Genomic DNA, 13,207 nt, shown 5'->3' on the forward strand with positions numbered 1-13,207 from the left:
AAAAAAATCAAAAGATTAAAAATAAGCAATGCACTGACAACTCAAGGAATTAAAAAAGCAATGACAAGCAAAACTCAAAATTAGAAGGAAAAAACTTATAGAGACGAGGATAAAATGAATGAAACAGACACCTACACATACACACGCACACACACACACACACACACACACACACACACACACACCCTAAGATCAATGAAACTAAGCAGTTAGTTTTTTAAAAAGGTAAACAAATTTGACAAATCTTTGGTTACATTGCCCAAGGAGGGTTAAAAAAAGAAAAAAGAAACAGAGAAGACCCACATAAATCAAATCAGAGATGAAAAAAGAGACATTATAACTGACACCACAGAAATGCAAAGGATTATTTGGGGCTATTATGGACAACTATACGCCAACAAATTAGAAAATCTAGAAGAAATGGATGAATTTCTAGACATAAATGACCTACCAAAACTGAATCATAAGGATATAAAAAACCCAAACAAATCAATAATAAGTAATGAGATTGAGCCAGTAATAAAATTTCTCCCAACAAAGAAAAGTCCAGAATTAGATGGCTTCACTGCTGAATTTTATCAGATTAAAAAAATAAACTTACACCAATACTTCTCAAATTATTACAAAGTATTTAAGGGAAGAAAACCTTCCAAAATTGTTCTACAAAAGTAGCTTTACCCTAATACATAACCTATAGAAGAATACAATAAGAAAAATATACACCAATACCCTTGATGAACAGACACAAAAATTCTCAACAGTCTAGCAAATAGAATCAAATAACACATTTTTTAAAAGATGATACAACATGATCAAGTGGGATTTATTCCAAGGATACAAATGGTTCAATATGTGCAAATTAATAAGAATCAACAGAATGAAGCATATATGATCAGCTCCATAAACACACACAAAAATAAAATTTAACATACTTTCGTAATAAAAACCATCAAAAAATTAGGTAGAGAAAAAAGTGTAACTCAACACAATGAGGACTATATATATATATACACACACACACACATATATAAAATATATATTATAGAAATATTTAAATATGTATTTATTATAAGTATATGTATGTGTATGTGTGTGTATTCAAGATATATATATCAAACCCATAGCTTATGTCATACTTAATGGGAAAAGGCTGAATCATTTCTTCTAAGATGGGAAACAAGCCAAGGATGTTCATGTTCATGATTATTATTCAATATATCATTGCAAGCCTTAACAAAGCAATTACAATAAGATAAAAATAAAAGGGGGGCATCTAAATAGGAAAGGAGATCAAATAATCCTCTCTGTAGATGATATGATTTTATATATACACAAATTTAAAGACTCAAACAAACGCTATTATAACTGATTAAAAAAATCATCAGTTACAGGATATATAACCAACATAAAATAATAGCATATTTATACATCAATGGCAAAATTGCTGAGGAAAAAAAGAAACCTAATTCATAATAGCTACGAAAACAGTAAGCACCTAGAAACAAAATTAACCAAAGCAGTGAATGATCTCAACGATGAAAATTTTAAAACACTGATAAAAGAAATTGAAAAGGACACACACATACCAAAAAAAGAAAGAAAAGAAAGACATCCCATGTTCATGGACTAGAAGAATCAATATTTTTAAAGAAACACCAAAAGCACTCTATATATTCAATGCAATGCCTATCTAAATACCAATGACACTCTTCATGTAAGCAGAAAAAAAAATTCTAAAATTTGTACGGAGCCATAAAAGACCCTGAATAGCCAAAATAATCCTGAGTAAAAAGAACAAAGCTGGAGATATTACAATACTTGACTTTAAAATACAATACTATACTAGCCAAAACTGTACTGCCATAAAAAAAGACATATAAACTAAAGGAACAGAATACAGAACCCAGAAACAAATCCATTATTTACAGCTAACTGATTTTCAACAAAGGATATAAAAACATACATACACTGGAGAAAGAAAAGTGTGCAATAAACAGGGCTGGGAAAATTGGATATCCATATACAGGAGAAAGAAACTAGACCCTTATCTCTTCCCCTATACAGAAATCAACACGAAGGTAATCAAAGACTTAAATTTAAGATCCAAAACTACTGAAGAAAAATGGGAAATTCTTTATAATATTAGTCTGGCAAAGAAAGATTGTTTTTAGATAGAATGTGGATAGCACAGGCAACAAAAGCAAAAATAGAGAAATAGGATTACATCCACTAATAAAAACATCTGTATGACAACGAAAACAACCAACAGCATAAAGAAACAATCTACAGAATGTGAGGAAATATCTGAAAACTATTTTAACAAGGAACTAATTTTCAGAATATACATGGAACTCAAAAAAACAGTAGTTGGATTTTATTTGGAAAAATAATAGGCAGATGAGTTGGAGGTGATGGCATATGACTGTAATCTCAGAGACTTGGGAAGCTGAGGATCACAAGTTCGAAGCCAACCATCAACTTACAAAGGCCCTAAGTAACTTAACAAGACCCTTTCTCAAAAACAAAAAATAAAAATGTCTGGGGATGTAGCTCATGGTCAAGTACCCCTGGGTTCAATCCCCAATACTGAAAAAGGGGGTGTTGCAAATGACTGGAACACACTTTTCTTAAAAGAGAATATACAGGCGGCCAACAAATGTATGAAAAAAAATATTCAATACTAATTATCAAGGAAACACTAATCAAACCTACTATGATATCATCTTATCTCAGACAGAACTGCTATCATCATAAGGAAAAATAACAAATACTAGCTACAGTACAGAGAAAGGTGAATGTTGAATACACTGTTGGTGAAAATGCAAACTAGAACAACCATTATAGAAACTATTTCCTCAAAAAAACAGAAATAGTGTTGCAATAAATCCCACTACTGGATATTCATCCAAAGGAATTGCCATCACTGTATCATTGAGACATCTGGACTTGCATAGTTTACTGGAACACTATTTATGTAAGTTAAGATACAGAAGCAACCTAGGTGTCGATCAACAGATGGATGAATAAAAATAATGTGACTTTATATACACACACACACACACACACACACACACACACACACACACAGAGTGAAATATTAATCAAAAGAATAAAATTCTAACATTTGTAACCACATGAATGGAACCAAAGGATATAATGCTAAATGAAGTAAGTCAACACAGAAAGATAAATATTGTATATTCATTTATATGTTGAAGAAGAAAATTTGACCTCAAAGATGAGAACAGAATAGTAGCTACCAAAGCTTTTGAAGAGATTGGGGGAGAGAGGAATGGCAAGAGGATGGATAATAGGGTATAGTCAAGATGGAAAAAAATAACTTCCAATGTTTTACAGCACAGTAGCATAACTATGAGTAACAGTAATTAATTGAATATTTCAAAAATAGCTAACAGATAAGATTCTGAAGGTCCTCAACACAAAAAATAGTCATATGTGTGATAGATGGGATAGATATTCAAATTACTCTGACCTAACCATTATAAATCATACACATGTAATAAAATTTCACACTGTACCCCATAAGCATGGGCACTAAAAATGTGTCAATTAAAATAAAAATAAAGTAAATAATTATAAGTTACATAACTTTTATATTTTAAATGATACCAAGATGCAAAACATAGGACCCAACTCAACAAAGAATCAAATTTCTGTTTAATCTATTATATGAAATACATTTGATAATTCCTAGTTCTGTGTTCCTAAAAATACTTGTTTTATAACCTAATATTAATATTACTAAGTGATTCTCAATATTTTTATGAATTTTTGAGAACTGTATATAGCATATACCTCAAAGGAAACTTTTAAAGTTCTTACCAATATCTAATGATGAATAAAAATCTCTAAATTAAGAAATCAACTTTAACTAAAACTATAATTCTCCATCAATCTATCTATTCTCCTGAGATGTACTTATGCACCCATCCACGTCATCCCTCCAAAAAAACACTAAAAGCAAATCAGATAAATCTTTGCTTAGAACATTGCTAGAAGTGATGAAAAAAGTTATCCAACCAATAAATATGAAAAAAAAAACAAAAGAAAAAATAGTCATAGAAACACTGAAAACTGTGGATCATAAACAATAATCCTATAATCCTTGTTATGGGATGATTTAGTTTAGCTATCTCACAGTTGTCCTTTAAAAGTCATCTTCTGACATAACTAATGGTTAGCCTATCTCAGGAGAAAAGGAAAGCCTCCAATAGCTCCTCATTTTTAAATTTAAAAGTCAATCCATTAAGAGCCTCTCCAAGACAAGGACTGTCCTTGGTACTTGGAATTCAAAGATCAAACAAACAAGCTAACAAAAAAATACAATTAATGTTTTCAAAGAGTTCATAACTACCTTACATATATAACTAATAACCCTTATGGTACCGAGAGTTTCTAGCATATTCAATTGTTGGTAGAGTTCAAACCAGTATGATTAATTCTAAAGTGACTCTTTCACATTTGGTCTGTGACTCAGGTCTCAAAGGGTGAGAAGGGGAAAAAAGAAAGGCTAGAAACATCAACTGAAATCAGACTTATAAGGGCCCAGTGAGTGCCAAGAATTCAATTATGTAATAAGCAATTGAAAGAAAAGGAGAATCTTTAATATGAACAAAGTGTTACAGCAGAAAAATTTTTTTAAACTTTTAATATCATTGAAAATACGCATGGAATAAAAAAGATTAAAGGCAATAACAGTAATTAATAAGTTCTCTGGAATAGTAACAGAGATGAAGAAAGTTGGAGTAGGAGAGTACTAAGGAGAAAGAATGAAAAGTCATTTCCAAAGCTTAGAAACTGAATTTTTAGGGGAAAAATGAGAGAGAGGGAAGCATGGAGGCCAAGTCTCAAGTGTTAAGCATAAAAACTCCAGAAAGAAGTTATGACATTGAATGGATAAAGAAAGAAGGAATAAGATTTTAGGGAAAATGAGATATGATTTGTGATTTAAGACAGTCTAATATAGCTCACACTGTCAGTCTTGACTTTTACATTAAAAAATCAGGGCTGGGGATATAGCTCAATGGTAGAGTGCTTGCCTAGCACACACGGAGCTCTGGGTTCAATCTCTAATACTACAAACAGAAATCAGTTACTTTCTGTTATGAAATATAAAAATATAAATTCAAATTTCTTAAGCTTATTTCTTTTGGTCTTATTTATACTATTTTCTTGCAAAGAATACATCTAATACTAAGCAATGAATGATTTCTACTTAGAAAGTAAGACCTAAAATAAAAAGATCAACCTCCCTAAAACCCAAAAGCACTGATTTATTTACTGTACTTTATTAATGTATGAGGGTTAAGACTTTGATACAGCTGTATCACTCACTTTGATGTCAGGAAAGGAAAGAAATCCAAGAGCTGCTTTCGATACCTCAGCTTTAAAAGTACATATTTTTAATACCTTTAAGATCACCAAATGCCACTTCAGGTTTATTTTTTGGTTTGTTCTGAAAAAAGTAATTATTCAGCTTACTGTTATTTTTATTAATATCTACTATAAAATTAGCATCTTTAAAATACTTTGTTTTATTAATACCTACTTCTAAAGTATTCATTTTAAACAAAATAATACATTATGATAAAACTTCAAAATTACAAAAATATATATATTAAAAATTAAACTGTCTTATTGTTTTCTTGTTGCTCAACAATCACGTAATTTACTTTCTAACTTTAAACTGATATTAAAGAAAACAAACAAGGTGATTTTCTTCAAAATTAAATCCAGCTTCATTCAGGTAAATTATTAACACAGAAATTGCCTAATTATGCTTCTTCAATCTGATGATTCCTACACATGGCAAATAATCATCTCCTTTAATAACTACATAATTAAAGTTTAATTATTCTTAACACAATTGGTTAAGTCCATTCACCTCCCTCAAAGGATAACTTATATTTCATAAGGAAAAGGCAACGTTAGGAAAATTTAAAGAGTAAAGACAGTAAAGATGGATCATTTTATAATCTACAATAATAAAAGCATTCTGGTGAATTTTTTGAGAGATATAGCTTTTAGAAATGTACCTGTATTGTGAGAGAATTATATAATATATAAGACTGTAGTAATTAAAGAATACAAACATTTAACAACAAATTTTGGCTGAATTCACAAATTAAAATACTTCAGACTGACCAACAGATGGTGCTCAATCTCCATTTATAGAGAAAATAAATATTTCCAACAGCATTTCCAGTACAATGAAATAATTTTCAGAAAGTGTGACAATTTTTAAAAAGCAAATACCAGAAAATCCAACATATAAACATCAAAATAACTCTTTCTTCTATACAGGGGAAAATAATTTTGGCTATCTTCCAAAAGAATTTTAATACCAATATTCACTAACCATCTATAATAGACTGCTAACACTGTGCAGTACTGCAAAAATTGCAAAACAGCTCAGAAATAAACTTCAAAGTATTGTTCATGTTCATTATAAATTAAGCAATAATTAATTTGAAATCATTTTATTCCAAGTTAACTCATGCTTCAGAATTCTTCTAAGTAAGCATTTAACATTCTAATTCTTCAATAGGAAGATAGATTTTAAACTAAGAAATTTGATAAAATTAAAACCCATATATTTCAAAAAATTCACGCTTTTATATTACACTATGTTCTTCATTTATAAAAAATAGTTTATGACCCAACTGTCTGACTAAATTCTAAATGTCAGTGACTCTCATCAAAAGCAATGCTATTACTTCTTCTAAAATGATGATAAAACAATTTCACCCCTGAATTGCCACAAATATCCAAGTAGCAATTCTACTGCAAAACTTTATTATATAACTAATTTTTTTCTTCCTACTGTAGAAGAAACTTAAAGAACATAAATATTCTGGAAAATATAGCTTCATGTGATAAAAAAAATGTCCTGACAACAATTTTTAGTTATTCAAACTATCGTCTTGCTCATACTCAATGTAAAGGTAAGAATGCACACAGTATTTGGCTTCTAAAAGCCTAAATGAAGAATAGAATCTACACTAAGGAAAAAAAATTGTGTGTGTGTGTAAAACCCATGAATAGAACAAGTTGTTTCTTTCTACTCTATTGGTCAAAGAAGATTTGAGATCAATAGACAAGTGTTTGTTTATACAAAAGTCTCAACAGAACAATTTCAGTGGGCTTTTAGTTTTATTGGAAACATCTAAAACCTTAAGTTTTCCTTTACAAAAATTAAGTACCGCTAAACTGCCTAATAGTGCTAAGAAGAAATCAACTCAAATTCATTCTGAGAAATGAAATGTTTTAGCTCTAGAAAATAAACAATGTTTTAGCTCTAGAAAATACACATAACTGTTTTAAACAGCAAAGTTCTCCTTGAACACAAAACAGTTCATCCCTTGATAATATACCATCTTTCTTTTTCATACAGAATATTAAATAAAAGTATCAGGGCCTTACAATTCCAAATTCATTCTATTTGTTTCATTGTTAGACCCAAGGTAATTAAATCAGTTAATCGTTAACTAAAAACCTAATTTAGTTCTTAAATGTCTTCAAATGAAACAAAAAGAAAGGAAAACCTAATACTCCAGCATGTAAAATATGTATTTATTCTTACAGTTTATAAAATGGGTCTTCCATATCTACACTGAAATTCTGCCACATTCATTTAAATAATATTAAGTTTCAATTTTATGTAGTATAAATAATTAATAGAACATTTTTTCCTTTATTACTTCCCTCTGTATCTAATTGTGAATACTAAACTTAATTTTAATGTAAGTACATAAATCTGTAAAAGTAGTCCCAATTCATGTTGTTATTTTAAAACAGACTGATAAGTTTTTTAAATTCTTTAAAATTATTAAAATCATTTATTTAGTCAAGATAGTGCAAAAATCATGTTTTTCTTTTAATGGTAGGTGGACCTTTACACCACTATGATATATATATTGATTACTTCAATTTACACCTAATTTAAAACTTCTTAAGCAAATCCCTTTCATACTTCCTTACTTAAACCTAATGTTCTCATCAGTCCTTTTTCCCCCAATATACCATTAAAGTACATTTTGTACAAATATAAAACAGTTTTCAACTGCTTTTCCATATCCACACAAACAGGTTAATATTATAAAAATATGTACTAGAAAACAAAGACATCCCAGTTTATAGAAAGAAAAAAAAAGGAAAGAAAATCCAGCAAGTAGGCTCTTCTATATAACCCCTCATTTTAAATGATATATATTTCTAGAAAAACTCATTGACTTTTTATTTTCCAATAACTTACTATAATGAATATCTATACTTTGAAATGTAAATATATATATAAATTAAAATTTTAAAAGGTGGGGGGAAGAACCCAAGGCCAGTATGCCCCCTTGTTCATGATTGGCTGCTGTCCAGTAAGGCCTGGATCCCTAGGTAAGTTATCCACTCTGCAGGAGCTGATTGAAGCAGTACATGTGAAATTCAGAAGGCTCCAGGAGGAACTAAATAGCGTGGACACAAGAACACGATAAAATGTCAATCGAGAATCTGAAAAAAAGGGTAGATGTCATGGAAAAATCATTACTACTTCTTCCCAGAACATCTGAAACGATGGGTAAATGTCCAAAATTTAAATCGGATATTTAAGAGTTTTCAGAAAATTAATTTCTTAATGGTCAAAAGAAATGTGTCCATTCTTACAAAGAACTAAAATTAGCGTTTTTCATTTATGTAATCCATAATTTCTGAAACAAGAAAAAAATCACATATCAGCATCTCCTTTGAGACTGCAAAAAAACATTTTAAACTAATCATTGGTTATGCTAATGATTAGATTAAGTGGTGCTTACATCCCTACATCAAAGATTTTAGGAACAGAAACACTAAAATAATTTTCAAAAGTTTCACTCAGTTGATACTAAAAAAATTCCATTTGATTAAAAACATTTCAGCATGGAAAATACATATACTCTTTAATATTCAACTATATTAGATGTAAATTTAACCCACTCAACTCTTGCTTTCTACTACTTGTACAAAGCATCCAAATCTACAACAAATGACTTCTGATTGTTCTCTCATGTTCAATTTTTAGAATTATACAACAATAATTCTAAAAGCAAAGACAAATGTTTTAATTAAAGGTGTGAATCAAATTATCTAAAAATAACTATAAAATTTGTTGTTTTTTTTTATTAATTATCTCCATGAAGAGATATTTTGACTGTAAAGTTTAATAATGTTCTATATACAAGAAATAATAGTTTTATTTTGCTGTGGAAGCAATTGGAGAAAATGTGGAGGGCAACTCCTAGACCTAAAACATATTCATTATCACGATAAAACTCCCTTAGGCTCATTTACATATATACCAAAAAAGCAACAAAGAGGGAAAAAAAAAGATCTAAATTTCAGGCTATATTTTTATTATCTTGATTTTATATAGTGAAGGCCTGAATTTTTTTATATGAGTAAATTTCTGCTAGTTCCAAAAAATTAATGATTCAAAATTATTGATATTATATTCAAAGAAAATGAATATTAAATATGTGTATGTTTATCATCTAAAATAGTTTACAGTCCATAATTAGATCAGAGAGCAAAATATAGTGTTTGTGTATATATATATATAGATATGTGCAATACACACACACACACACACACACACACACACACAAACACACACAAAATAAAAAGCAACAAACCTACTAGAGGATTTCATTTAATTTAATTTAATTGTAAAATTAAAACTGCACTTTTGGTGTATACCGGAAAAAAAAAAAAAACAGGAATCCCTGTATTATTATTCCTATATTTTAATTCTATGAAATTTGGCTTTACTTGGTTGATCAGTTTTCTATTAGCCAATCTTAAAATAAAGGAGACAGAGACACACAGACACACACACAGAGATGAATTCAACAACAAAATCTAAGATGAGTTTCAGAGATATAAAAATAAAAGGGAACTTTAAAAACAAAGCAAGTCATTTTTTCATGGAAAACTATTGACACTGATGTATAAAACAACTTTATTATTAATTTTGCTAAGTTTCTTTCAGCATAAATTTATAATAGCTTATCTCTGCTGCAAGATCCTTGTGTGTTTTTGGTTTTTTGTTTCTTATTTTTGTTTTTTTGGTAGAGTTAGGGACTTAACTACTGAGCTACATCTCCAGCCCTCCTACATCTTTCTTATGTAGCATACTCTGAAGCTATAATTCTAATAAATAAAAATTTTAAGGTTAAACTAATTACTATTTGAATGCTATAGAAATTAGCTGTGGTTAAGTTTGGGGTTTTCATTTTAAGTTGCAGTACCATGGGTCCAATCACTAAAAACGACTAGATAAGTAGCACTTATTCTTACATGGCCTAAAAAACTTCATTATTTTGGGAATATGTATATGTTATTATCACAAATAGAATATGACAGTTACCAACTAAAAGACATTATTTTCCAATTTAGAAGAACTGTCAAAAAGTGGTAATTCAAAAAAGTTTGGCACATTAATTTCTAGAATGACATTTCTATGAAATGTATAGATGCCTACCACGATTTTTAATTCTGATAATAACAAAATGTAGATATGTGTCATTCTTAATGGGATATATATGTATTGCTATAGCAGGATAACTAATTTTAAGAATACCTCCTAGTAGGACAGGCAATCCAACCATTTCTCATGTCGTGATTGGAATGTGACATTTCTGTGCGCCAACCCATCATATGTTTTTCTGAAAAACATGCCACAAATTTGGACCAATCAATAAGGCAGTTGGTCAAGACTAATTTATCTAAAAATACAAATGTCATCCAATGTAACTAAATTGATACAACCAAGGAGAAACAAAGTCTATGCTAAAATACAGAAAAAGATAATGCAATTTATAAATATAAGGTCATCGCTAGTTACAAATACTTTCCCAAATACCTCAATACAAAAGGAAAGGAGGTTCAATGCTAGTCTAGGAGGTAACTGTTTCAAACAAATTCCCACCCAAAAAGTTAGGAATACACATTATTACTTCCTAATTCTATCCAGTCATTACTTAGATGCCTCTCTAAATAAGCTTTTAGCCTGAGGAAAATAAATCACTTGAAGAGTAGAGGAAGGGGAACAAGGGGAAAAAGGAGTCAAAGGGCAAACACTGGGGAATGAATTGGAGTGAATTGTTATGTTTATGTATGATTATGTCACAAGGAATCCTACTACTATATATAATAACAATGCACAAATAAAAACATTTTTAAAAAGGGAAGTCTGGGCACAGTGGTGGAAAACTGGAGTCTCAGAGACTTGGGAGGCTGAGACAGGAGAATTTTAAGTTTGAGGTCAGTCTTGGCAATTCAGTGAGATCCTGTCTTGAAATAAAAAATAAAAATGACTAAAGCTCAGTGGGAAAGTACTCCTGGATTCAATCCTCAGTATCACAAAAATAATAAATAAATTTATTAATTAAATTAACTTTTAAAATTTTTAAAGGCAGGAAAATAACCTCTTTAAAAAAGAAAATTTGCCTATGATTGCCTAGGACTGAAAAAAAAAACCTTGGAAATTTTTAAAATATTTACAAAATAAAATTCTACGTGCAAAATCTTCAAAATTTCTTCCAATTAAACAATAAATTATAACACAATTTCCCTCACCAAACCCTTAACCTAATTGCTATTTAAGAAACACATTCAGTATTTTAATTTAACTGTATTTAAACAATAAGAATTAGGATGTTCTCTATTTTAGGGATACTCTAATAAAAAATGTTCAGCACTGACATCTTTTATATATACACTAATAGCTTTTTGTATAACATAATCTATGATATTCACATATTGATATGCCTCATTTTAAGAAAATCTTATGAGGAAAGACAAAGTAGTGATAATTCACTGTTCAAATATTTTCTCATTTTATTATAAAGTCACAAAATTTCCTCATGCCAAAAAAGTCACAATTAACACATAATTCAATGTACAAAAGGGAATTTATAATCACTTTATAATAAAAGTACCTAATATACAGCTTCAAATACTATCATTTTAAGAAAGCAAATTGTATATGGTATTATATAGCTTCACCATTACATTCAAACTGTTGTTTCAAGTCTAGCTAATGTTAATGACCTGACAAAAGATTTCATATTTTCAAAATAAAATTCTACATATAAAATCTGAAAAAAAGATTTACATATAAACACACCAACCACTCAGAAATATTATGAGCTTTTCTCATATATAAAAGTGCTTCGAAGTTTAGTTTCCTTATGGTCTCTCAATTAGCATGCATAGGCTCAAATAATAGCCATGTAGTAAGCCATAATGTATGGCTAAAAATGGACAGCAAAATAAGTACATTATTACCATCAGATATTAACTTAATGTATATACACATTTCTAGTCTCAGATTGCAAATGATCATATCACTTCACTTAATACACAGATAAAAAAAAATCAACATTATTCATTCATTTTTTTTTTCATATTATGGTCATCCAAATGAAGACCAAATACAAAGAAAAGTCAATCTGCTTTCTTTACTGTGGAGAATAATAACGAATTTGAGGGATGAGTTTACTGAACTACCACATTAAACATGTGTTTTAAAAACTGTTGATTTTTTTAACTAAAAGTCACTGTCATTTAAAAGTGGAAGGAATTTAATTATAGGAGAAGTTTTCAAGCTCTAGGGATTCTCACCTGAGACCTGTCCATCATATCTGCAAAGCCAAAACTATTTTAATAATAAATGTTAACCTGTTTTCTTTTTCTACTCTGAGTACACAACGGAATCTTTCAGAAATTACATGACCTGTGATAACATCTTCTGACAGCTAATAAAAATATACTTGCATATTCAAATTTTCTATTAATTTCAAATATAAGAAAATCAATAAAGATAATTTAAAAAGCTCCTTGTATTTCAAATTATTTTTAAGAGTATAAGTGAATTTACTATAGACCAGAGTTTGAGAACCACTAAACTAGAGGAAATTTAGTCTCCTCAATGCTTTTAATTGGAGGGGGAGTGTATCATATACGCTGTTCCTTCCTTCCTACTAATTTAACTTTCAAAGCTTAAAGATATGCATTTCCATTCATTTTAACTTTATTACATTTTTAAATCCAAAACAATCTATTATGGACACTAAGCAGTTTTCATAGTTGTTTAAAATAAATTTGAAGCAGCCAAATTTCCATGAAAATTTGTATTTAGTATAGTATACTCCTTTAA

General features: G+C 29.4%; 1 protein-coding gene and 1 long non-coding RNA gene across 3 annotated transcripts in view; both read right to left on the minus strand.

Moving 5' to 3' along the window:
- The window catches only part of Fbxl17 (F-box and leucine rich repeat protein 17), a 505,077-nt gene that overhangs the window by 395,438 nt on the left and 96,432 nt on the right, over nt 1-13,207 (minus strand). The gene's annotated exons all lie outside the window — the stretch shown is intronic.
- On the minus strand, nt 8,233-11,392 carry LOC144376949 (uncharacterized). Its single transcript, XR_013437367.1, has 2 exons — nt 10,628-11,392; nt 8,233-8,523 (listed from the first exon to the last, which is right to left on the minus strand). It is a non-coding gene; the product is annotated as an uncharacterized LOC144376949 (long non-coding RNA).

Source organism: Ictidomys tridecemlineatus, chromosome 1 (assembly GCF_052094955.1).
Source record: "Ictidomys tridecemlineatus isolate mIctTri1 chromosome 1, mIctTri1.hap1, whole genome shotgun sequence".
Taxonomy (NCBI): domain Eukaryota; kingdom Metazoa; phylum Chordata; class Mammalia; order Rodentia; family Sciuridae; genus Ictidomys; species Ictidomys tridecemlineatus.